Source organism: Bufo gargarizans, chromosome 1, assembly GCF_014858855.1.
Source record: "Bufo gargarizans isolate SCDJY-AF-19 chromosome 1, ASM1485885v1, whole genome shotgun sequence".
Lineage (NCBI taxonomy): Eukaryota > Metazoa > Chordata > Amphibia > Anura > Bufonidae > Bufo > Bufo gargarizans.
In genome coordinates, this window is record NC_058080.1 from 131,464,133 (window position 1) to 131,490,882 (window position 26,750).

Sequence of the window (26,750 nt, forward strand, 5' to 3'; positions counted from 1 at the left end):
CTTTTTTAGATGTAAAGTTCATTAGTAAATGTGCCCCATAGTCATTCAGCCTCATTAGGAAGTAGAGAAAAGAGGGAAGAGAGTATGAAAGCAGGATTCATGTGCATAGGGCTTGTTTGTAACCGTAGAAACCCATAGACTTGCATTGGAACTGTGGACACTAAATAGGATCTTTTTGGAAAATGGTTTCATTTTCACTTTTAATGCATTGGTAAAACATTAGAATGGCTTGTAAAGATGTGCGTATAAGTACACCAAAGCTCTTATTTATGATGTCCTATATAAAGTGACCATAAGCTGCTTATACGTGATCTACAGATGTAGCAGACCTCCGGTCCTCATGTACAGCTGCCTAACTTAAATCCACTTTGGCTGCTCCTCCAGCGCCGGTATCCGGTCAGTGGGGAAATCGGAGAGGCTCTTCTGATGGCTGTCAGGACTCTCCCCATTCATACAATATTCAGCTGCAGTAGAAGGGGAATTTAATTTCCCAATTGCCGCATGGATTGCTCCCGCAGGAAGTAAAGGAGGTAGTAGAAGTATATTACTCAGGGCCATTTGTTTTATTTGAAAGTGGAAGTAGCAAAGCATTTGTGAAGTATAAGCAATATATAAACTACTCGGACTAGCCTTGTGTAGAATGTATAGCTTCGGATATATCCATAGCAGTGTGTGAGTACTGCATGCTCTGTTATTTCAGCCATATCATTGCCTCCCTGATAATTCCCTTTAAGGAAGGGAGTGCCTAACCTGCGGCCCTCCAGCTATTGCAAAACTACAACTCCCAAAATGCCCTGATAGCTGTAGGCTGTCCGAGCATGCTGGGAGTTGTCGCTTTGCAACAGCTGGAGGGCTGCAGGTTGGGCATCCCTCCTTTAAGGAGAATTGTAAGATGGATTTTTTTAATGAATGTTTTTATGAACTAGTTGGTTCTATTCGTCTAGGATTTGACCCGTACTATAGACTGTACAAGCCAAACAGGCAACCCCTGTGGTATATGTATTTTCGACACTACATACACAAATGTCTGTCAGTCTTAAAGGTTTTTTTTTTTTTTGGGGGGGGGATTGGCAGATCTGTGAAAGGAAGCATACTAACCGGAGCCCTATCGCTGGGTCCTGGCTCTTTTGCTTTACGGCCTCGCCTGCCTTGTTCAGGCCCTCCGCTGTCAACATCCAATCGCTGGCTGCTGCAGTGACCAGCAAACCTTGCGTGATGTCATTTGGTCACAAGAGGGGACAGGTCACCACAGATGCCAGCGATTGGCTGCAGTGGTGTTAAAACAGATGTTGACAGCAGGGGGACCCAAGCGAGGCAGCAGAGGCTGAGGAGCAAGTAAGTATGCTTTCCTCTGGAGTATTTTGGATTCCTGTCTCTGGCTCAAGCCATACAATTCGATCTTTCACCCACTATTGTATTAGGCTGAGTTCACACGAGCGTGACAGATTAGGTCCGGACGCGTTCAGGGTGCGTTCAGTTAAACTCGCACCATTTTGCAAGCAAGTTCAGTCAGTTTTGTCTGCAATTGTCTTTAGTTGTTCAGTTTTTTCCGCGCGGGTGCAATGCGTTTTGATGCGTTTTTCACACGCGTGATAAAAAACTGAAGGTTTACAAACAACATCTTCTAGCAACCATCAGTGAAAAACGCATTGCACCCGCACTTGCTTGCAGATGCAATGCGTTATTAACGCAGCCCCATTCACTTCTATGGAGCCAGGGCTGCGTGAAAAACGCTGAATATAGAACATGCTGCGATTTTAAAGCATTGCAGAAGTGATGTGTGAAAAAAAACGCTCATGTGCACAGCCCCATTGAAATGAATGGGTCAGGATTCAGTGCGGGTGCAATACGTTCACCTACTGCATTGCACCCGCGCGGAAATTTTGCCCGTGTGAACGCAGCCTTATATGGCATAGATGGCGATAAATGCTAGACTTTACAGAATTTTACAAAGTCAAAAGAAACTGCAGTAGTCGGGCAGAAGTGAGTTTTGTAACAGGCCATAATACATACCTGTCAACGGTCTCGATTTTGGCAGCACACTCCCATAAACTGGACCACAAACCCTTCCTAAAAGTGGGCATTTTGGGGGCATTCATATGTGTTTAGTGGGCATTCCCAGCTTAAATGGCATCTTATATATCCAATTTTTAGGTTTTCTTTGATGCATATGTTACACTACGCATTTACTGTACTGCTGCGCATGTGTTACATTATGTTATTACATCACGTGTAGATTGCGTGGTCGATCACATATTTCTGGCGCAGTGTGAAGGATAGCTGAGGACTGTGAGAGGCAGTCATCCATACTTGTTTTCAGCTGCACAACTCCCAGGCTCATACAGTATGGGTGGCACTGCGCTGTGTGGGAGCGGTAGCGCTTTCATGTGGTGAAAGGTATTGGGTTTGTTATGTCGCTACCTCTCCTGACTAAAACAACTGGCTGCAGGTATGTTTTCTCTACCACTGAATAGGCCTTGTGTGGAGGTGGAAGTCTCAAGACAGTTCTACCGATTCTTTTGTTTAAGGTGATCTTTATTAAATTGTATAAAACATTGTGAACGTCTTTTAAAATTCCCTTCATGGGAACTAAATCGGGAAGTCTGAGCGCGGGCATCTCAGGCTGCCAAAAAGTAATCAAATTTCCAGACTTTTATTCTCTTACTTCTTTTCCCTTCCCTTCATGCTTAGGGAGTCTGATGTCCCAGTTGCCCCCTTACCAAGTCCCCAATCAGAAAAACAGTATGTAAAAAGACAAAAAATAGTTTGTTACCCCCAACCGGAAGAAGCCAAGTAGATCCTAGTGTTAAACAGTAACTTCTTTGTTACATGTTAATCCGGGCACCTACTGTCCCGGCCAAATTAACAACTCTCCAGAGCAGTCCTCCCAGTAATAACAATACATGTGCATTAGCACCCGTATTACTTTAAAGGGAATCTGTCACCAGAAACCCCTCTATCCAGCTCTGTGCTGGTTCACCTGCATAAAACACTGTTTGATCCATTCTCAAGTTATAATACTTTTTCTTAAAGGGATCGCCCGGGTTCAGGGCTGAACCCAGATATAATCTATTCTTTATTCTGTTTCTACATATGAGTGGAGCATCAGAGGATTTCCTTGCTCCGATGCTCCCCCTTGTGACACGGCATTGCGCAGCGCAAGGTCTGTTTGTTGACTGCTGGTGACGTCCCAGCCTTGACGTCACTATGCTAGGCAGTGAGCACGCTTTGCATAGTATTCTCCAATTTGCCCTTGTTGCACCTAAGCTCCACTTCTTTTTGTGGGCGCCCCATCACTCACTGCTTTGCCATTGCCTGGTTCTGTCAATCAAATATTTTTGACCCCTTACCTGGTTTTGGCTCACCTTCATTGATGGAAATCACTGACCAAAGACTGACGTGTAAATTTCCTGGTGACTTCCAGGAATGGTGCATTACATGAAGGAAGCTGTGAATGCTTTGGAACTAGTTGTGTAGATCGTCTGTCTTCTCCGTCAGATTTTACGAGCTTGTACTACAACCTAGTAATGGCTTGTGAGGACAGTCAGCTTGTCTGTATGCTGAACCTTGGTAGCTTGTAAGATAGCTTCTGGTTCCTAACATTTAAAGGGATATTCCAGTTTCAAGATATTTATGACTTGTCCTCTGGATAGGTGATCCACATCAGATTGGTGGGCACCCCCGTCAATCCACTGTTTTGAAAGGGCCACAGTACTTATGTGAGTGCTACTTCCATGCTGCATGTGATTGATCGGGCCATGCAGTAAAACCGCCAGTAAACCTGGCCCTGTCAATTAAAGTGCAGAGAGAGCAGAGCTGCTAGGTGTAATGGTAACTCCTCTGTTGCTCCTAGATGCTAAGTTGCAAACTTCATTTTTCTCAGCAATGCGGGCACATATGAACATGGGACCAACACAGATGCCTTCAGCTGCCAGGTGCACATGTAACAGGTCAGCCAGTGTCATAGGTACAAAAATGTGGACCGATGCCCTTTAGGCTCCATTCACACGTCCGCAATGTGTTTTGCGGATACACGGAGACACGGATCCGCAAAACACGGAAAGCGGCAATGTGCATTCCGCATTTTGCGGACCGCACATTGCCGACATAATAGAATATGCCTGTTCGTGTCCGCAATTGCGGACAAGAATAGGACATGTTCTATTTTTTTGCGGAAACGGAAGCACGGATGCGGAAGTGCGGATCCGCAAATGTGGATGCGGACAGCACATTCTGTCCCCATAGAGAATGAATGGGTCCGCACCCTTTCCGCAAAATTGCGGAAAGGATGCGGACCCATTTTGCGGACGTGTGAATGGAGCCTTAACTTCAGGTTTGAAATTTTGGGTTTTAAAGGGAGTTTTCCTGGAATACATACACAAGAAGAGCAGAGCACTAGGTACGTTCGCTTGATTTTACCCCTGAGAGTTCATCTTGGAGATCGCTGGTATATTTATGGCTAAGGGGGATTTGTGGGGGCAACAAGTAGAGTTTATTTCAGTGCACAGTTCTACCTATTTTAGCAAATCTGTCAAGCTAGTCTGTGCGATCTCTTTTTGGGAGCCGACACTATCTTAGGCCTCATGCACACGAGTGTGTGTCCTGTAACCCTGCTGTGGACCGCAAATAGCAGTCCGCAATGCAAGGGCACTGTCCGAGTGCATGCGGATGCGGAACCGTAGACTTAAATGGGTCCGCGATCTGCAAAAGACGGTCCGCACTGCAAAAAAAATAGGACTTGTTCTATTCTTTTTGCGGTGCGGAGGCACGGACTGAAATTCAATGGATAGCGCTTTGTAGTGCTTCCGATCCGTGCCTTCTTTCTGCACCGTATCTTGCGGATTGCGAACCCATTTAAGTCAATGAGTTCCCATCCTTGATACGCAGTGCACACGGCCGGTGCCCATATATTGCGGACGCGCTGTTTGTGGTCCACAATATGGGCACCACAGCCTTACGGCCGTGTGCATGAGCCCTTATATTTCGTTACATGGAGCATTTCTATAGCTGAAGAACTATAGCCTAGATCTCTATGAGAATATTTGTCAGCTGCGGACCTGCTCGTAGCAAGATTCAAAGATTCACAAATCACTTCATCAAGCGTATAATGCTCAGGGATTTGATAGTATTGACTATTATGGTCTGTATATCGGATAGCAACAGTATTAAATACTATAGCACTGGCATATATAAATGTGTAGTCAAAAAGCTCTAAAACCTGACTGTGCCCCCATTTCCCATACTTCCCAGCCCTCGCCAATGTTTTTTTTGCATAGTGTGCTCCTCATCTTTACAACGCTTATGACACCGTGTTTTTTACGGTCGGCTGATGATAAACAAAAGTGACCTTCTCTGCGGTTAATGTGGCAGCGTTCCCATACTGTAGGGTCAGGAGATCAGCCATGGTGTCCCACAACCCCAGAGGGTTTTTACACTCTGTTGTGGGTCTCTCGTCTTGGTTTATATTGATGTTCTTTAGAAAATAAGCTTGATGAACATTCCCGGGCTCACAAGGCGTTTTAATGAATCCTCTCCTCGCACGCAGCTAGGAAACGAGCACAAGCACCGTGCACTGAATAAACTGGTCCCAGATTATTTTTTCTACAGCAGACTTGGACGGAAGATGAGGATGCTTTGGCCCACCATGGCGTTTCCGTTATTTTACTGTATCTGTTTCTCCTCTGTGTGACTGGAGATTAGCTCCTGCTCGTGAATTAAAGTGGAAGACATTCATGTCTGGGACCATTTGTTAATTCTAAAGGTTGTTATATGAAAGCTACACTTCTGAGTAAACGTTTCATGCTGTCACAGCTGATGGTACTTTTAAGAGGAATATTCCTGCACAGGATTTCATGCCTTTTTATGATCACATTTCCAATTTTTTTCGGCCATTGACAGCTATGTTATGCAGCAGTATACCCCACCAAGAACATCAAACATTTTAGACTGGGACAAGGCATAGATTTAGGAGGTTCTCCCCAGTTCAGCTCCCATACAGTGTTCTTCTAGAGACCCCATGCTGTGCCCCTCATGGCTGTGGTGGTGACAACGTGGTAGTGCTGTCCAGTGGGGGCATGGAGGGCATAAGTGTTTATGCGCTAGGCATTGACAGCCCTGTACTATGGTGCTGTATGGTATAGACTCATTCTACTGTTATACTGTCCTCATGCTCACTGCAGTATAGTAATCCGGAGACATTCCAAGCTAATCTGCAAATATTAAAGGAGTTTTCATTAAAACTGCCTTTGTCCACATGACCTCTTAAAGGGATTCTCCACCTTTTTGTTGTGCTTTTTTTTTTCTCGAACCCCCTAACATGGCTGGACCGGTGGTGCTGAGCATACTTACCTGTCCCAACCCCCCCCCCCCACCTCTGGGTTTAGGTTACATCTCTCCCGCTCGTGAGCCAGGTGTTCCCACATCAACATCATGTTTGTGGGTCACATGACCACCGTAGCCAATGATTGGCTGCAGCGATGACATGTGACCCATGTGTCACGTGACACATCACCGCCGTTTTGAGCCATTGGCTTTGGCGGTTACGTGACCCTCATCAAACAGGATGTTGATGTGGATACACCTGGGACCAGCAGTGCACGAAGGGGAGCGATGGAGCCGAAACCCAGAGGCAATGATCAGGTAAGTATGCTCACCTTTCATGGGTCCAGACATACTAGGAGGTCTAAAACAAAGCACAACAAAGATGGACAACTCCTTTAAGACATACGAACATTTTAGAGGGGGAACGCTTATTTGGGACCACTCTTTGTGAGCCAGAATGGCTTCTGGTCTGGCGACTAAAGTCATTCTTGTATGGATGAGCTTTCATTTGAATAGCATCCCTGTAATACTACATTTCCACTGTAGTGACTGCTCCACGCAAAATCTAGGGCTTCCCTGTCAAAATCGTTTGTATTACCATAGCACTTGCATTTTGAAGAGAGCTTTATGGACATACCCTTTAAGGAGATATAAACACAGCTGAGATCTAAGACAAGAAGGTGCTGATATAGTGTAGGACAGAGGAGAATAAGTGAGATGCCAACCTTTAGGACCGTTTAGCTCAACAGGTGGAAAGGTCACGCCAATAAGTCATTTTCCCTTAGATCAGAAACGTAGACCATGATGCCTGGAGACTCCCCTGCTGCTCTCCAGCTCAAGTCTAAATGTATGACCGCTATTTCACAGGCCTAGCTCTTTTCAGGGGGTTAAAGGTTAGGGAGAAGCCAAGTCACTTGACCCTGTTGCTCAGCAGAATCCATTGAATGGAGCTCTGCCAACAGCTGAATTGGAGACCTGTAACCAACTATGTGCTGTACTCCGCTAGATTTTACAGTTTACAACCTCCAGTTGCCCATGTCTTGTTATAATTAGTGTTTGGAGATGTGTGTGACCCTTGTACAGTGCCTTCAGATTGCTATACCCGGATTGCAGGTTGTAAGAGATTGCACAAGAGTCCTCAAAGTAGCTTGAAGGTTTTTCAGTTTCTTTTCAAATAGCTATTTATGAACCCACCATCCACCTGCCATTGGTGGCCCTATAAGGCAAAACTTAAAGCTGGTTCTCAATGAGAAATTTCTAAAGGGTTTCCCCACCTGCCATGGACCATTTATAATACTTGTGTCTATTTATGTGATAGAAGGCCCTTTGTATTCTCCCCCCCCCCCCCAAGCCCCAGATCTCCAATGTGACTTCTTGACTCTCGCAACATGATTGTACATGTGTCATGACGCTCCATACTGTATAAGTATAGCGTCACTCTTCTTAGGCTTTAGACTTTCACATCTGCGGAATGGATTACGGCAGGCTGTTCCTGCAGAGAATTCTCCAAATCCAGCACTGCCGGATGCAACCGGAGTGCCCGCCAGCCCTATTAACTATAATGGGGTCCAGTGGAGATCCAGCCGCAATTTGGTAAATATGCCAAGAATCGGCCAGACACAAACCACTGCAGTTGTGTCTGGCCAATTCCCACCATTCTCTGCTAGAACCGGTGGCCGGATTGTAGTGTCGCAGATGTGAAAGTAGCCTTATCTGGTAGCGGACCTTGTTGGGCCCAATTACAGTACCACTCTTTCATATGTATTGGAAGGAATGCAATAAAGAGGGACTGGAAAGCCTTTTTGGGATGTCCTGTACATAACCATCTCCATTAAAAAGCACGATGGGGGAGATCAAGGAAAATGTACTTTTACAGTGGAAAACGTTAAACTGCACAGTTTTCACATAAGATGGTCTTTCGGTTAAGGGTACTTTCACACTAGCGTTATTCTTTTCCGGTATTGAGTTCCATCCTAGGCGCTCAATACCTGAAAAAAAAACGCGTGGGTTTTTATCTTCATGCATTCTGAATGGAAAGCAATCTGTTCAGTATGCATCAGGAGGTCTTCAGTTCAGTCCCTCTTACAGTATTTGGCTGGAAAACATACCGCAGCATGCTGCTGTACTTTCTCCAGCCAAAATTCCGAAACATTTGCCGGAACGCCGGATCTGGCTTTAACTTCCATTGAAATGTATTAATGCCGGATCCAGTACCTAGTGTTCCGGCAAAACAGATCCGGTTTCCCAATCTGTGCATGCGCAGACCTTTTTAAAAGTGCAAAATAAATACATACCAGATGACACCGGAGGGATGGATCCAAAATTTTAATGCAATTGTCAGACGGATCCACGTCTGGATCCGTCTACAAATGATATCCGTTTGCATACGGATTTCCGTATCCGGCAGGCAGTTCCGGCAACGCAATTGTTAAACTACCTTTAGTATTAAGGGGACCTTATGAGACTAGACTACTTTTTCCAGAGAAATCGCCACTCTACTTATCAGGCTGTTTATTATACTGTAGCCCTGCTCCATTAAACTTTGTATAGATGTTCCTGGGGTTCAAGATGGAAAAGCGGGCATCTACCCACTTTTTGACAAATATCTAGCTGCCATCTCTTGCCTACATATTCTTTCCTCCTACCTTCTATAATATGAGGAATCTGCCATCTAAGTGACTAATGTCCATGTATGATGCATGGTATAACTTGCCCATTAGGGTATATACACACACGGGAAGTGCTACGAGCTGAAAATCCACAGCATAACACAGTACCAGCTAAGTAGATGAGACCTTCAAAGTGTCATGAACACGGTGCCCATGTGGAAATTGACCCGGGATCTTGAATTCCACAGCATATCAATTGTTTGTTCGGATTTTCAATGCAGATTTCCTAATTTTCTATGCAAAGGATGAGATTTGGGACACATCCATATTGAAACCACCAAACAAAAGCTGCAAATAAGAGATGCAGATGTTGGTGCAGAAATGCAGCTGCAGGAAAATCCTCATAAACTGCACTGCTGTGTATAATTACAGACTAGAGAGGGAGCAGCGTCATGTGGAGTTTGGCATGTATCTTTGGGTATGTGAAGAAGCTTGGATCTACCACAGACTTTGTTTACTATAATATTGGGAGTTATGAGCCAGGGGACCGTCTGTGCTCTGGATTGTAAGGCGTGCACGGTGCACGTTCTCTGGATTTCCTCACGGCACTTCAAACAGTTCTGCTTTGTCTCACGGAGAACATTTCTATTGTGAATGGCCTTCCAGTATAAAACAGGACCTACGTTTATCTAACTCTGACATCAAAGAGTCCCTATGGAGCAGACAATGGCTTTAAGAAAATAAGTGGCCAGCGGGTTTCTTGGTGGGACCAGCTGGACTATCGTAGGCCCCATGAACATGACAAATCATGGAGCGAATGGCTCCTCCGTCAGTTCCTACATTGGAATTGTACTTCCTTTGTCTCAGACTAGACTTTTCTGAAGACTGACTGGTTAGGGTGCATTTGTAACGCCCCAGAGTGGCATTACCACCTTTTGCACCTCGCTACTGTCTTTATTGGTTAACCTCATGTCATCATGTGTATTTATTTCAGGTCCAGGTAGCATCCGTTTTTTTGCAGACCTATTGTAGCAATACCTATTCTTGTCTGCAAAAAGGACAAGAGTAGGACATGCTCTATCTTTTTTGCAGGGCCATGGAACAGAAATACGGATGCGTCCAGCACACGGTGTGCTGTCTGCGTTTTTTGCGGCCCCACTGAAATGAATAGGTCGGCATCCAATCCGGAAAGAATGAGGATCGGACGTGGACCAAAAATATGATTGTGTGAATGGGGGTCTTAGACTGAGCAAGCAAGTGTACATCTTGGGAGTTGTAGTTTTACCGCAGCTGGAGGGCCGAAGGTTAGCCATCACAGGACTATAATGTTCTCCTTCCTCCTCCTCTCTATATGAAGGAGGTGACACCAGCCCCATCTAGTGGTGGCTTTGGATATGGCCTGTTAATACCATGTGCGTGTAAAACACAATAAATCCATATACCACATAAAAATACATTTGTGAACCCTTTTTGCAGTTTTGCACTGTACTGTTGGGGGGCACTGCACAGTCACAATGACTTGAACGGCACATTACAACAGGTGAGTTTTTTCTCCCCCATTAACCATTGAGGTTGTCAGCCCCTAGGCCTGACAACCCCATTGCACCCTCTGGCGGCATACTGTATGTCTGCATGTTGTAGTTCACAGATGAGCAATGTGGTACATGAACCCTGATCATGCCCAGTCATTGGGCACATTCCTATCTTTTCTTTTCAATTGTCTTTTTATTGGTTTAATAAAGTGAAAATGACAACATATGAGACTACACATTAAAGTCCATAGAGCACTATGGAGAATACAATGGTGTGTATATCCATTTAAAACACAAACATAGAGAAAACAAGTAAATCTTGATCAACAGACGGAGTAACTACTGCACATAGCTGAGTACACTGGAGTTTTAGCTGTAGAAATGTCAAATTGACGGCACAGTTGTATATGTTCAATTGTTAACCCCTAAGTGGGGGGGGGGGGCATAAGAGGGTGGAGTGGGCTACTCGAAGTGAAATATTTAAATATCTAGTTTGTCTTGTCAGTTAGGGGGGAATGTCATTCGTGTAGTTGTTCAAGAAGGGAAATGTCTGGCAGTATGCTATCCAGTCTGCCCAGATCTTTTGGAAGGTAGTGTGGGTTCTCGATTCCCAGGCGGAGAGTTCCTCCATATGATATATGTGGTTAATTTTACGTTTGCATAGGTGAAGTCTGCTGATTCCAGTGTTGTGGTATTGGGGATTTCGCTGCTGAGGTCAGGAGTTGGAAGAGTTTTCTTTTTGAGGGTGGTATATCTTGCAGTCTGACATTTATCGTCACCGAGGCTGGTGTGGGAGTTTTGGGCAACGAGCATATGGTCTTGATTGTCTCTAAGCAGTCTGACCAGAAAGGCTGAAGTAGCGGGTATGACCACCACATATGTAAATATGTGCCCGACGAGAGGGAGCATTTCCAACAATTATCAGTACTCATACATTTCATCTGCTCGAGTCTGATTGGCGTAAGAGACCATCTAGTAGCTTCGTGCAACATGAAATGCCGTCCGTTAGTCTGTATATTTGTTTCATCTCGGGTTCTGTCCAGGACGTATTAAGATCCCTGCTCCAGGCCTCAATGTATTCTCTCTCTGAGGGATGTTTTATTTGTTGGAGGATCCCGTATAGTTGCGATAGCAGGTGTCTCAACCGCCATCAGCTTTTCGAACTTTGTGTGGTCTCTTTGTGCATTGGGGTGTGTGAGGTAAGGGGTTAGGAGAGATCTGATGTGGGCTCTCTGTATGGAGTGTAATGTGGTGGATGCCAGAGGGTCCGTAAAAATATGGAACGCTTCACGAATTTGCGTGTCCTCCTTGCGCAGGGGCCATGCTAATCTTCTCTGTATCGTTCCCATTTTAGTATATGTGCTGCCGAAGCAAGCACGGGCATATCCCTATCTCAAAGTGATGGGCATCTTCAGTTGGCAAAAGTCAGACCTGGCAGCAGAAAGAAAAGAAAGAGTTGGAGCCGATGATGATTCTGTCAGTCCTGGTGCTTGTGCTGCGCCTCCTCGCTTCCTTACACAGCCGTCTGGCGATTTACTGACTGAGAAATGTGGACGCCATGTGTTTTTCGGCTGTAAAACCTGGAACTTTGCTTTGTGTTTGTGTATTTAAGGTTTGTCATTTTTATATGTCAGCCGGGTCCTCTCGATATAAGCTTTTACTGGAATCTTCACAATCAAAGCAGGAAACGTATGTCGTGTAATGTGGGATATTTATCAGCAAAATCCCTTTTAAGAATACATTTGTTTTCACGTAAGCGGTTTCTTTTTTTTTTTTTCTTGCTCCATTGATTTACACTGACGGCTGCTACAGAAGTGACGGCTTAGACAGAGGACCTGTCACATCTCTCCTGACGTCTGTTTTAGTTAATCTGTCCTCTTCATTAAAGTCTGCAGCTCCTCTTATTAGAATTTCTCATGTGTTTCCTCCATTATTCCCCCTAGACAATGACAGCTGGATGCTACTAGTTGGGGATGTGTCCCTACACAGACTGATATTGGCCAATCAGTGATGCCAGTAGGAACACACCCTTTGTAGGGGGAGTAACAGAGGTGCAATGCAGAATTATGAGAAAAGCTGCTCCAGAATAGTTATTTCCTGAAGAATACAAGTATTTAATAAAATTGATAAAGATCCATAGGATAAAATATGGAAATCAGAGACCGGAGGTTGGGGAAGGTCAAGTCCTTATGAATATCAGGACTCATTGGCACGTGCTCTGTTTTGAACACAGCACTGGAGCTGTCCAGTACCGTTTTTTAGTAAAACGGCTGGGGCAATTAAAGAAAGTGAATACAAATTTAGAAGAATAGGTGCACTACTGTGGTGGATGCAATCAACAAAATCTGACTAAACCCTCACACTGATGTTAAAAATGAGATTTTAGCCAATATATCCTTATATGAAGGACATACCGGAGCCCGCGCACCACGTCAAGGTATCTTAGGTGGCACGTGACCTAACGCTAACCTACCTGTGCCATATGGGCAGTACCAGTGGCCAGTGGGCGAATTACAGCAAAGGTCCGACTCGCAGCAAACAGCTCCCAGTTGCCTCTAGTGTGCAGGATTTGCTCTCCGGTTATAAATGCACAACTGCATATGGGGTTGAACATTTCCTGCTTTTTGAGACCACGGTATATTATGCAATTAAAGAAAGTGACCAAGTGTTTTGCTAAGGAGATCTAAGATGAGAGAAAATATACACGAATCCAGACCAAAAAATGGCTGACACGGCCACATATATACCATAGTTAAAGGGAACCTGTCACCTCTACTATGCTACCCTCACTGAGCGTTTCTAAATGTTTGTGTTACCCTAAACATATAAATTACATTTTTAATTTCATTTGCAGACTAATTCAAGAAGTGTTATGCATTTTTATACTTCCCGCCTTTTATGCAAATTAACATAAGAGTCATATCTTACTTGTGTGACCAGAGAAGAGTCATATTTTCAAACTCTGACTCATCTCAGGTTAATTTGCATATGTATCAAATCGTTTTTTTTTTTACAAAATAAAAGCACACAGAGCTATGGGGACTGGGTATTGTGGATGTGCTAGCGGCCATCTAGCAACCCATGTCCTCAGCTCTATACCCAAAATCCAGGTGACAGGTTCCCTTTAAGCCATGAGTGACCTGAGGGTATGGAAAATAAGGTAGCAGAATCGGACTGGTTCTGTACCCCTTCTGTAAAGCTGGCTAAGACTGCGGTATGATATATAACGGCATACATACAGCTGGCGATACTAGAACGTGTGAGTATAGCTAGGTTTGTAGGTAAATGGGTTCTCTGTGTTCTTGGATGTGTGGTATAGAGCAGACGCAAGGACCTTCAGAACTTGTGACCTGATCACTTTGTATTTCTAGGCTACTTTTGTGAATTTGTTTTTGTTCCTTTTGGTAGGAATGTTGCTAGGTGTCACCTCCTGATCATATCCTTGTGGACCTGGGTGTTTGTGAAGCTTTGAGTGTTTCCATCAGTGTGGCTATTCTGCAGGGTGGACCGGAACATCTACAATGCCCAATAGACTATTTTTTCCATTCCCCTTTTTAATTGCTTGGCCAGAAGATGAACAGCAGGAGAAATAGTTCCCAGTAGATCCCACATGGTCTGATTCTCCTCTTACTATAGCGAGTGAACCAGAAACTTGTGCTCAAACCTGATACCTTATGGGTGTACAGAGTGTATCAATATAAGTGGTTGGAAGCCTGCTACAAGGCTAAATACAGGGGTCGAGTGGAGGGGGAACGCATGGGAACGGCGTTCCTGCACTTTTTTCATGGCAGGAACGCCGTTCCCTTTCAGCCTCAAGCCAGGAGAACACAGCTGAATCAGATTCACAGGGGGAGACGGAGCGCACTGTGCAGGGCAGGTTAAGGGAGGAGGGGCGGCTTCAGTTGAGAGGAAGCTGTCTGTGCGGTGCCGCTGCCTGCGACTCCTCTCATGGCGCCCCGCCCCCTAATGACATCATCTCCTTCACTACGAGATCATTTAGAATGTCTTTTAGAAAAGTTTGTCCTGGGATTCGAACTCACGACCTCTACACATCAGAGGAAGGCATTTACCCTCACAGCCATGAAAGCCGTCTAGGTAGTTGCTTAAAAAAAAAAATATAAGACTTCTAATTATACCTAGTGTACTGCTATCTAGTGTACAACCATACACATGACAGCTGCCCACTGTGTATGGATGTAGCAGAGCTGGGTGTGTTGGGGCAGCTGTCATGTGTATGGTTGTACACTAGGTATCAGTACACTAGGTATAAGTAGAAGTCTTATTTTTATTTTTTTTTAAATATAAGACTTCTAATTATACCTAGTGTACTGCTATCTAGTGTACAACCATACACATGACAGCTGCCCACTGTGTATGGATGTAGCAGAGCTGGGTGTGTTGGGGCAGCTGTCATGTGTATGGTTGTACACTAGGTATCAGTACACTAGGTATAAGTAGAAGTCTTATTTTTTTTTTTTTTAAACAGCTACCTTGACAGCTTTTATGGCTGTGAGGGTAAATGCCTTGCCTCTGATGTGTAGAGGTCATGAGTTCGAATCCCAGGACAAACTTTTCTAAAAGTGTTTTTTTTTTTTTTTTATAAGACTTCTACTGATACCTAGTTTACTGATACCAAGTGTACAACCATACACATGACAGCTGCCCACTGTGTATGGATGTAGCAGGGCTGGGTGTGTTGGGGCAGCTGTCATGTGTATGGTTGTACACTAGGTATCAGTACACTAGGTATAAGTAGAAGTCTTAGTTGTTTTTTTTTTAAGCAACTACCTCAACAGCTTTTATGGCTGTGAGGGTAAATGCCTTGCCTGTAATGTGTAGAGGTCATGAGTTCGAATCCCAGGACAAAGTTTTCTAAAAGTATTTTTTTTTTTTTATAAGACTTCTACTGATACCTAGTTTACTGATACCAAGTGTACAACCATACACATGACAGCTGCCCACTGTGTATGGATGTAGCAGGGCTGGGTGTGTTGGGGCAGCTGTCATGTGTATGGTTGTACACTAGGTATCAGTACACTAGGTATAAGTAGAAGTCTTAGTTTTTTTTTTTAAACAACTACCTCAACAGCTTTTATGGCTGTGAGGGTAAATGCCTTGCCTGTAATGTGTAGAGGTCATGAGTTCGAATCCCAGGACAAACTAAAAGTGTTTTTTTTTCTTTTTCTGATACTTCTACTGATACCTTGTGTACTGATACCTAGTGTACAACCATACACATGACAGCTGCCCCAACACACCCAGCTCTGCTACATCCATACACAGTGGGCAAAGTTACCTACAGTAGAAGTCTTATATATATTTTTTTTTAAGCAGCAAGCTAGACAGCTTTCATAGCTGTGAGGGCATATGCCTTGCTTCTGCTGTGTAGAGGTCATGAGATCGAATCCCAGGACAAACTTTTCTAAAAGTGCTATTTTTTTAATTTATTTTTTAGTCCGCAGCGACACAAATTACAGCATGCTAGATTTTCTGTGCTTTTTTATTTTTTGGAGGGGGGGGGGGGTTGCAGTGGATCTTGGGTGAGTTCCCACACTTTTTTTCCCAGGACTTGACCCCTGGCTAAATATGAAGGAGGACAGAGAAAGCTCAATGGTACAGTGGGGGCACAACCTCGCTCTTCTCCTGCTCTGAAAAATTCAGTAGAGGCTAGGCTTTAAAGCAGGACTGTGACATGTATTTTCTGCCTTAAATATCTGATACCCGAAGTTTAAGACTCTTAATACTACATAATCGAAGTCTGAATTCAGTGTGAAATTTCATTAAAGAGAATGTGTCATCATGACCTATTGTTTATCAGTGATGGCCAGTTCGCAGTGTTCGCCAGCGAACACATGCGGGCTGCCATCCTGACTCGCGAGTCCGGCGATGCACAGGTAAGCCCTTACCTGTGCATGTGCCGCGAGCCGGTCTGAAATCAAATGCGGTCACCGGGAGCAGGCAGTTCCGAGAACAACCCGATGAAGGCCCCCGGTGGCTCTTCTCAGAACTGCCTGCTCCCGGTGACCGCATTTGTTTCAGACCGGCTCCCGGCACAGGTAAGGGCTTACCTGTGCATCGCCGGATTTGTGAGTCAAGATGGCATCCCGCATGTGTTCGCTGGCCATCACTGTTGTTTATATCATTTATTTATTTTTAGAATTTGTGGTCATTTTAATTTTTTTATTTTTTCCCACTCCTGTCCATTATGTTGTGTCCACTCCTGTCCTGTCATGGCCAATGTAGCTGTTCTCCAAATACAGGAAGTCTAAACGTGTTTTAGACATAGTGGCCAGTGTGAAAACTGTTTTACCATATATTATGCTTTATAAGATTCTGCACACCACATACTGTCAGTTTTTCATAGCCATGTTTCAACCATTTGTGTATCGATTTTTCTGTCCGTCTGTCTGTTTTTAATGGACGTTTTGCATGCGTTTTACATGCCCGTTTAAAATGGCCATGAAAAACGGATGAATTTCACTTTTTTTTTTTAATAAAAATCCCAACCCCTGCAGTGTCCTCAGAACACATAATGTTCCCTATAATGGTCCCTATCTGTAATAATGCCCCCTATAGTGGCCCCATCTGTAATATTGTCCCCTATTGTGGACCCCATCTGTAATAATGCCCCCCATAGTGGCCCCATCTCTAATAATGCCCCCCATAGTGGCCCCCATCTGTAATAATGTCCCCTTTAGTGGCCCCCATCTGTAATAATGTCCCCTTTAGTGGCCCCCATCTGTAATAAGGCCCCCCATAGTGGTCCCCATCTGTAATAATATCCCCTATAGTGTTCCCCATCTGTAATAATGCCTACCATAGAGGCCCCATCTCTAATAGCGCCCCCCATAGTGGCCCCCAGATGTAATGTTTTGTTTAAGCAAAAATAAAATAAAAATACTCACCTCATACACTTGCGCGCACAGAGACAGTCGCTTCTCTCTTCATTGAAAAGGACCTACTGAAGGACCTGCACTCAGCTTGATGACATCACCGTGCGCTGGTGTGTGGTGACGTCATCATGCTGAGTGCAGGTCCTATTTATTTATTTATTTTAACCCCTAAAAGACAACATTGTCCTATGGCTGTTAGAAAGGTGCACTCCTGTCTAAGCGGCAGTTAAAAAGAGTCCTTTTGATTTCAGTGGGGTCCTTCCGGCCATGAAAACGCCAAAAATTGGACATGTCCTATCTTTTGAGAGCCACTGTTGACTTTTTGCACTGGTTGGTCTGTGTTTTGGCTCTGTACAGCCCCCTGGAAAGTGGGCACCCTGCTTGCTCCATCACGTTACCTATAGGACTGAGTGGTTCCCTTCTGTTCTGTGCAGCTAAAGTAATTGCTTTAAAGGGTTTCTACCACCAGATTTGGTCCTATTTAGCTGACTGACACTAGCGATGTGCTAGTGTCAGCAGTCCATAACAGTGTGCTTACTTATCATCTGTCTGCTGCCGTTCACCTTAAAAACGTACTTTTATAGATATGCTAATGAGCCCCTAGGTGCTATGTGGGCGTCATTAGCACCTAGAGGGCTCCGTCCACTAACCATTTCAGCCGCCCATCGCGTCCCTCCAGCCCGCCCCACTCTTGTTGATTGACTTGAAACTTCTCAGTATCTCGTACCAATTCCCGCTCCTGCGCTGTGTGCTTCTGTATTCTCCCGGCGCCGGCTTCCTCACTGCGCCTGCGCCAACTACGTTACAGTGAGGAAGCCGGCACCAGGAGCGCGGCATTCACTCACTGCGCCTGTGCCGAATACAGAAGCGCACGGCGCAGGCGCGGGAATTAGTGCGAGATACTGAAAAGTTTTACGTCAATCAACAGTAGCGGGGCGGGCTGGAGGGACGCGATGGGCGGCTGAAATGGTTAGTGGACGGAGCCCTCTAGGTGCTAATGACGCCCACATAGCACCTAGAGGCTCATTAGCATATCTATAAAAGTACGTTTTTAAGGTGAACGGCAGCAGACAGATGATAAGTAAGCACACTGTTATGGACTGCTGACACTAGCACATCGCTAGTGTCAGTCAGCTAAATAGTACCAAATCTGGTGGTAGAAACCCTTTAATTGGTCGATATAAGAGACCTGCAATTTCTTAAAAGGGTTTTCCATGTTTTTGAGATTGATGACCTAGTCAGTTAGAGAAGGTGCGACAGCCCACTTCCCACTTATCAGCTGTTGCCTCCTGCGCAGGAACTAGCACTTGAATGGCACAGGAAGCGCAGCTCTATTCAAAGTGTAGAGGCCCTGCTGTGTTACTGTGGCTTATCTCCCATTGAAGTGAATGTGACGTATCTGCCATTGAAGTGACTGGGAGTGTAGATGCACTTAAACAGCATAGCCACTACACTTTGAATGGAGTGACGCTTCCTGTGCAGAAGGTTGCCGGAAACAGCTGATCGGTGAAGGTGCGGAGTGTCTGGCCCCCACTGATGGGATATTGTTGATCTATCCTGAGGGTAGGTCATCAATTTTGGGAGCCTGGAAAACCTCTAATAATTTGGTAAGGTCACACTGTAGATGGTCTAACAAATGATTCGGAACTTCATCCCCTTGTGAAATTACAGATTTGATATTTCCGGATGTAAGAATCCATTTTTTTTCTTTTTCTTCACCAATTCCTCTTTTATTCAAGTTGGAAATAAAAGCAGCTTTACCCGGTATAGATCCGATATCATGCCGTGCTGAGGTTTTGCTGGAGCGAGAAAGTAGCAGGTAAAATGAGGGCCTGGCTTCAGCCCTGGGAAAATATACGCTTTAAATGCTCGCTGCTGAATGGGAAGGGAACCTGAGACCCATCCTGGATCCTCCGAGAACAAGGCGGCTTTGTGTAGATTTTTTTCAGATAACAGACACAATAAAAAATGGTTACATTTCCGAAGGTGGTTTCAAATTTGTAACCTCAAAACCTGTGTGTGGGACTTTATCTATGGCTGCACGGAGGGATATTCTCCAGGGCTGGTTGTAAGTGTCCGGCGATTTGAAATGTGTGTACACAAATCAGAAGGCGTGGGGTCTACAAGTGTGAGGGAATGTTTCTTTATTACATTTTTATACTTTTCTCTTTAGTGTATTATATATATATGTTTAGTTGTTTTTGCAGCAGCCAGCTACGTCACCGCTACATCCGGAAGACCATGACATGTATGAAGTGTTAATAGAGACAGTGATGCCATGTTTGCGCTTCCACATCCAAAAGTCAAAACCAGTTAGTTTTTTTTCCTATGGCTTTCTGTTTTTAGTGATAAAGTTTCTCATATGCTGTTCTCCTTAGGCTAGATTCTCATCTTCGACATCTCTCCGCCATAACAGCCTGCTGGATTTCACTGGATCTGGCATTGCCGGATTCTTTAGTTCACCACCGGACCCCATTGACTGCAATTCAGGCTCACGTGTCATCCCTAGAAATATATTTTTTATACCCAGACACGTCCTTAGGTGAAAACTGTAGTGGGGAAAATAGGGAAAAATTGCATTTCGTTTTGGGTAAAATATAATAATACACAGAATTTAGTATTTATTACTCGCCTCCATTTTTGTAATAAGTTTGGGTTCCAGATTAAAATGTGCAGGCAAGAAATTCACGGCAAAAATGGACACAAAACTGAATGCGACCTATACAAGTCCGCATCCTGCCCATTCTGGTGTGGAGGTGTTCTGAACTGGAAATGGTGAAATCTGTGGCCCATAACATAACAGATTTCGCTGGCGATTTGCCATGGATAGGAGGTGAAATGCGCAAAAGAAACTCTACTTGTGGCCTTACTCTTAGAGCTCATGCACGCGATTGTATGTTTTTAGCGGTTCACAAAACACGGATCCTCGAAATATACGGATGACAACCTTGTGCATTCCGTATTTTGCGGGAATGGAACAGCTGGCCCCTAATAGAACAGTCCTATCCTTGTCTGTTAGGCGGACAATAATAGGACATGTTTTATTTTCTTGCGGAACAGACATATGGAAATGGAATGCACATGGAGTAACTTGAATTTTTTTTGCAGACCTGTTGAAATGAATGGTTCCTCATACGGTCCGGAAAAAAAAAAACGGAACGGACACTGAAAGAAATTACGTTCATTTGCATGAGCCCTTATTGATAGACCTGGTCTACCCAAGAGGTTGTGCACCCCTTTACTACTGATGGCCTGTCTTCAGGATAGACCATCAATATCAGATCAGCAGTAGTCAAACACCCCACAGACCTGCCGATCAGCTGTTCTACAGTACCATTGTACAGTGGGGTTAGCTGGTTTCTACAGTACTGCTCCAATTGAACTGCAATTACAAGCTGTGTCTACTGCACAATGGTGGCGGTGTGGGGTGTCTGACCCCCGCCATTGCCGCCAATCACATATTGATAGACCATTCTAGCAAGAAATGTAATTTCTTGTATTTGTGTTTAGTGTAACAAACCTCTGATAAATGGGAAATTAGAGGAAACAGAGAAACTGGAGATTGAGCACTCCTATATACACATGATATGGATTCAATTTAAAACATCTGCACAGGGACATCTGTATTATGAGGGAGGAGGAGAAATGTCAGTTCATGACCGTAAATAATAGTCAAGATTCTTACAGTTATTAGAAATCAATGTTTCTTATAGAATACCTTATTAAATATCCAAATCTTTCATTTCTTTTGGTACTGCGCAATGAAAACATTACAAATTATGAACATTTTATTATAACCCAGATCAGGGTTTCTCAACTCCGGTCCTCGAGACCCACCTGCCGGTCATGTTTTCAGGATTTCCTTAGGCCCCTTTCACACGGGCGAGTTTTCCGTGCGGGTGCGATGCGTGCGGTGAACGTATTGCACCCGCACTGAATCCTGACCCATTCATTTCTATGGGGCTGTGCACATGAGCGGTGATTTTCACGCATCACTTGTGCGTTGAGTGAAAATCGCAGCATGCTCTATATTGTCCGATTTTCACGCGACGCAGGCCCCATAGAAGTCAATGGGAAGCGTGAAAATCGCATAGCATCCGCAAGCAAGTACGGATGCGGTGCGATTTGCACACACGGTTGCTAGGAGACGATCGGGATGGAGACCCGATCATTATTATTTTCCCTTATAACATGGTTATAAGGGAAAATAATAGCATTCTGAATACAGAATGCATAGTAAAACAGCGCTAGAGGGGTTAAAAAATAATAATAATAAGTTAACTCGCCTTAGTCCACTTGATCGCAAAGCCGGCATCTCCTTGTGTCTCCTCTGCGCTGAACAGGACCTGGGGTGAGCTGCTGCATTAAATACCGGTTAAGGACCTTTGATGACGTCACTCCGGTCATCACATGGTACGTCACATGATCTTTTACCATGGTGATTCACCATGGTAAAAGACCATGTGATGACCGGAGTGACGTCATCAAAGGTCCTTAACCGGTATTTAATGCAGCAGCTCACCCCAGGTCCTGTTCAGCGCAGAGGAGACACAAGGAGATGCCGGCTTCGCGATCAAGTGGACTAAGGTGAGTTAAAATTTTTTTTTTTTTTTTTTTAACCCCTCTAGCGCTGTTTTACTATGCATTCTGTATTCAGAATGCTATTATTTTCCCTTATAACCATGTTATAAGGGAAAATAATACAATCTTCAGAACATCAATCCCAAGCCCGAACTTCTGTGAAGAAGTTCGGGTTTGGGTACCAAACATGCACGATTTTTCTCACGTGAGTGCAACGCATGACAATGTTTTGCACTCGCGCGGAAAAATCGCGCATTTTCCCGCAACGCACCCGGCTCTTATCCGGGCAAAAAAACTGACGCCCGTGTGAAAGAGGCCTTAATATTGAGCAGGTGATATAATTAGTGTCAGTGCATCAGGACTTACCACAGGTATTCATTCTGTGGGATATTCTCAAATCCTGACCGGTAGGTGGGCCCTGTGGACCGGAGTTGAGAAACCCTGACCTAGATGAATATACTGATGCTAAGATGGAAACCAGACGGAAACTTTTATCCAATTCCACTCCTTTTAGACCTTTTTCTTCCAGTATTACGGACACCTTAGGCTCTGCGTGTTCCACATGTCATGAATTGTAAGTGACAGAATACAGATTACTAGAATGTGTCCACAATTGACCTTCACTTTCTTTTTTCCTTTTGCTGTGTTTTTTTTTTTTTTTTTTTTTTTTGCCAGAGTTTTCCACATTAAGTTGAAAGCTTTTGTAAATGTTTTTTTGCAGGCTATGGAAAGGTCATGTAAAAACCAATGAGAATCGCACATGTAAATATGGTTAATTTCATTTGAGAAGAAACCCTCTTGGGCACTGAACACCTGCAGGTTCATTCCGTGACTGGAAATTCTGCAATTGACATTTTTAATTGGGTTCCATCCCTGGAGAGAGCGCTTCGATTGTGTTCATCATAATGCACAATGTGATAGTCTGGCTTTGCTTTGTCTGTTAATATTTTAATTCTAGAAAATATTCTTCAGCCCATTTTTGATTAAAAAAAAATAATACAAAAATATATATATTACAGTTGTCTGAAAGCTCTTGTAGTATGTTGTTACCTACAGTGACCTTTTGGATGTTAGCAGGACTGCTATTCGGAATTTCTGTGTCCCATACACTAAGATGTTCTGGACCACCTGGTCATCCTCCCACGTCTCTCTGCTTGCTAAGAAACCGAGTACTTATAACTTGGTAGTCAGAAGAATGGCGTCACAGGGGGCGCCTACCGACTAGCCAAAAAGGAGAGACAGCGCCACTCATACGTACACCTGGGGAGAAGACTTAGTGGAGGCCCAGGAGGGCAAGGTGCACAATAACATGGGGAGTAGTGAATCCCCGTAGAGAAGTAAAATAGTGGTGGTAGTATAGGTAAATGAGTATGATAATTATTTATTTAAAAAATTAAATGGATTGGGGATGCCACATTGGTAATAGTACAAACAACCAAAAACACAGACACCATTAAAAGTTCCTCAACTCCAGTCCCACCTACAGGTCATATTTTCAGTATTTCCTTAGTATTGAGCAGGTGATGTAATTAGTGCCAATGCATCGGGACTTACCACAGGTATTCATTCTGTGGGATATTCTCAAATGCTTACTGGCAGGTGGGTCTGAGGACAGGAGTTGAGGAACTCTGCTTTAGAGGATGTTTTTTGCCTATTTTTTTGTTTTTTGTGGAAGAACCTTTATTCTAGTCTGAGGTCAGATGAGGTACCTTTGTGGTCTTTATTTTGATGTTTACTCTGAGCAGAACTATCCTGTTAATTCGTGACTATCTGGACCAATTGTACTCGTAGTGTTTTAATCAGCATGAGCAACACTCATTAATTTTAATTATTTAGCAATTACCAAGGGACATTTTTCTGACCTTCTTGTTCAACTTATTCATGTTTTCCATGCATAAGGACAAGTGATGATAGAAAGTAGGTTTACATGTCGCTCAGTCCTGACGTACTTCCATGTTGTGCCCCACTTTGCTTTTACAGCTTGTTAATTTATTCTCGGTCTCTTGACGTGTTTGGAATCCTTTAGGAAATGTACGTTTTTCAAGAACAGATGAGCCATTCTCTAATTTGTCTCTGGAAGTTTAAGATGATTGGCATGAATTACACAGCATTTTTTAATGCACTGCCAAATCCTATTTCTCAAAAAAGTAAAGTTTCCAGTGTGTGCCATAGTTGTTCACTGTGTGCTGGAACTGGATAAAACTGAACGAACCTAAGGTCCTTTTACACGGACTGATGTGTCAGGCAATTATTGGGAACGAACCAGAGGTTTCCTATAATTGCCTGATTGTCAGTGGAGATGAAGGGCTGCATTTAAATGCGGTAGTCACCTCCACTTTTATAGGGGCAACTGATCGATTCAGTGGTCACTTGTCTTCATAGAAAATCATTGTTTCTGGGCAACAAATCGTATTTTAGACAGCACGATCTGAGTCATAGAAACAGTATTTTTTGGTGCCTCATAAAAGACACGGTCACCCAATGACCGTGTAAACGCTGGAAATTCTTACGCAGCCGAAATATCAGGAACAAATGTTTATACTTTATACAAAAGCACATCCCGATAATTGACCTGATTATCGATCTGTGACCAATCGCATGTAATCTTGTACAACTTGGAGGGTCCTTTAAATAATAATTATTATTTTGGTAGATATGATTAAATATTTGTCTAAGACCTCATCCACACAGTCGTTACCCGGCCGTGCCCGTATTGCGGCCTGCACTTGAATGATCTGCAATCGTGGAGATACGATGTGGTGAGGAATGGAGGCACAGATCGGAAGCACTACGGAGTGCTTCCGTAGGTTTTCTGTCAGTTCCTCAACACCGCAAAAAAGTAGTGCATGCAATACTTTTTTTATGGTGCGGACCATCAGGTGTGGATTGCGGACCCCATTCAGTTGGAGATATCAGCCAACAGTCTACTATCATTTGTGTCATGCACATAGGATTATCATCAGAATTTACCAAAACTGTCCAGATCTGCTCACAAAATTCTGTTGAGTTTAATTTGAGAGGGGGTGTTGGACCTCTTTTATCCCCATTGATCTGCAGGATGAAGGACTCCCTGGAGCACCACAGCCCTTTGATGTTTATCCGGGCATAGTAGTATGCCCATACCTGTGGTTGTATCAGTCCGATTCATCTGAATGGCCCTCTGCTGATTACTAGGGGGTCCTTCCTAGTGTTCAGACGTCAACAATCGTTCATAGCCTATCCTTAGGACTGACCTACAATGTATAATACAGTCCTGGAAAAAGGTTGAGATGTTCCTGCCGTTTCACCACAACACTGAGCTCTGTGTGGGAAAACTGGCTTGCAGATCTTAATTGAGTCAGATATTATAAGACTTTAGGGGGGAGTTTTGTCTGATATTTTTTTATTTTTTTATTTCAGCAGACAGGATGAATATAGATGATCTCCCAGTGATAGACAGCATAATTTGTTCTATAAAAATAAAACCTTGGTGAAAATAATCTTTGTCTTCTAAACTGTATATTGCATGTGTTTCCCAGGGGCAAGCTTTCTGGATCGGGTTATTATACTTATCCAGGTGACTAGAAGTATGTGGTGTGTTTTACAGATGTGGGTTGAACTTGGATTCCTGTAGATGCAGTTAGCATACATTGTAGTTAAAGGGGCAGAGTGTATAAGTGGTTTGGGCCGCTGGTGAAACGTGGAGGATGGTGTCAGGGGCTCTATTAAAGGGGTAGTCTGATTATGTAAAGTTATCCCCTATCCACAATTAGATTGGTGGAGGTCCTACTGCTGGGGTTCCCACTGATCATGAGAACTGGGGACCTGTAGCCCATAGAGCCCCTGAAATGTATGGATCGGCCAGATGGGCATGTGCACAGCCACTCCATTGATTTCTGTGGGAGTTACGGAGATACCTGAGCGCTGTACTCGGCTGGCCTTACACATACAGATGTCTGTACGTTTTGTTTCTAAAGACAGGATTTGATCCATTCACCTTGAAGAAGAAACTTTTCCAAGAGAATGCTTGCCTTTTGTCTTCCTCCTGAAAAACATGTATCTCATTTTGTTTATTTAAAGGGGTATTCCCATCTTGGACATGTATGGCATATCCACGGGGTATGCCGTATATGTCTGTTAGATGGAGACCTGCAGCCGTCTCCAGGTTGTATCCAGGCAGAGAGAAAAGGACAGGTAGGTGAACATATGTTCAGCTCTGTCTGTTTCGTTCCAGTAATACCTGAGCAAGCGTGTTCTGCTGAGTCCATGAATCCCATTCTCCTGTTATTTAGATAGAGGCGGGTCCCACATCTGAGATACAGTATGTATGTATCAGCCATTTATGGAATTTCCCCTGGATGTGTCATGAATGTCTAATATTGCAATACCCCATGGTGATATTACAGTGCTACACTGCATTGACTATATCATCCATCCTTTGCATAAGTTACTAACCGTAGACTGAAGAAATGTTTAGTATTGCTCACTGTACTTTGGTGCACACCCTTTTCAGAATTGCTCTATTTTTTTTCGTCGCTGGGTGCTGCATGTACAGCTGATTTAACTTTTTATTTGCAGATAAACCCTGTGAAGAATATGAATATGCATTAAAATCAAAATTTTTACAGTAACCTACGTGATCATCTAAGATGTTGTGTGCATGGATGAAGTTAGCCTCTTGATGTGGTGAAGTTGAGAATGCATTAAGTGTGCCACATAAAAAAGACCAAGGACACTCGCCTGTCCTTGGTCTTGTGCTTCTGCTGCTGCCCAGTTCCCAGCCACTTCTAGTCCCCTCAGGCCTCAGTAGTCACATCTGCTTGAAGGAAACATCA

The 26,750-nt window shown here is 43.9% G+C and overlaps 1 protein-coding gene and 1 non-coding gene across 2 annotated transcripts in view; one reads left to right on the plus strand and one right to left on the minus strand.

Annotated features, from left to right (window-relative positions):
* Positions 1-26,750, plus strand: part of LIMCH1 (LIM and calponin homology domains 1) — a 323,950-nt gene that overhangs the window by 17,133 nt on the left and 280,067 nt on the right. The window lies entirely within an intron of this gene.
* Positions 11,734-11,840, minus strand: LOC122925260. Its single transcript, XR_006387576.1, has one exon. It is a non-coding gene; the product is annotated as a U6 spliceosomal RNA (small nuclear RNA).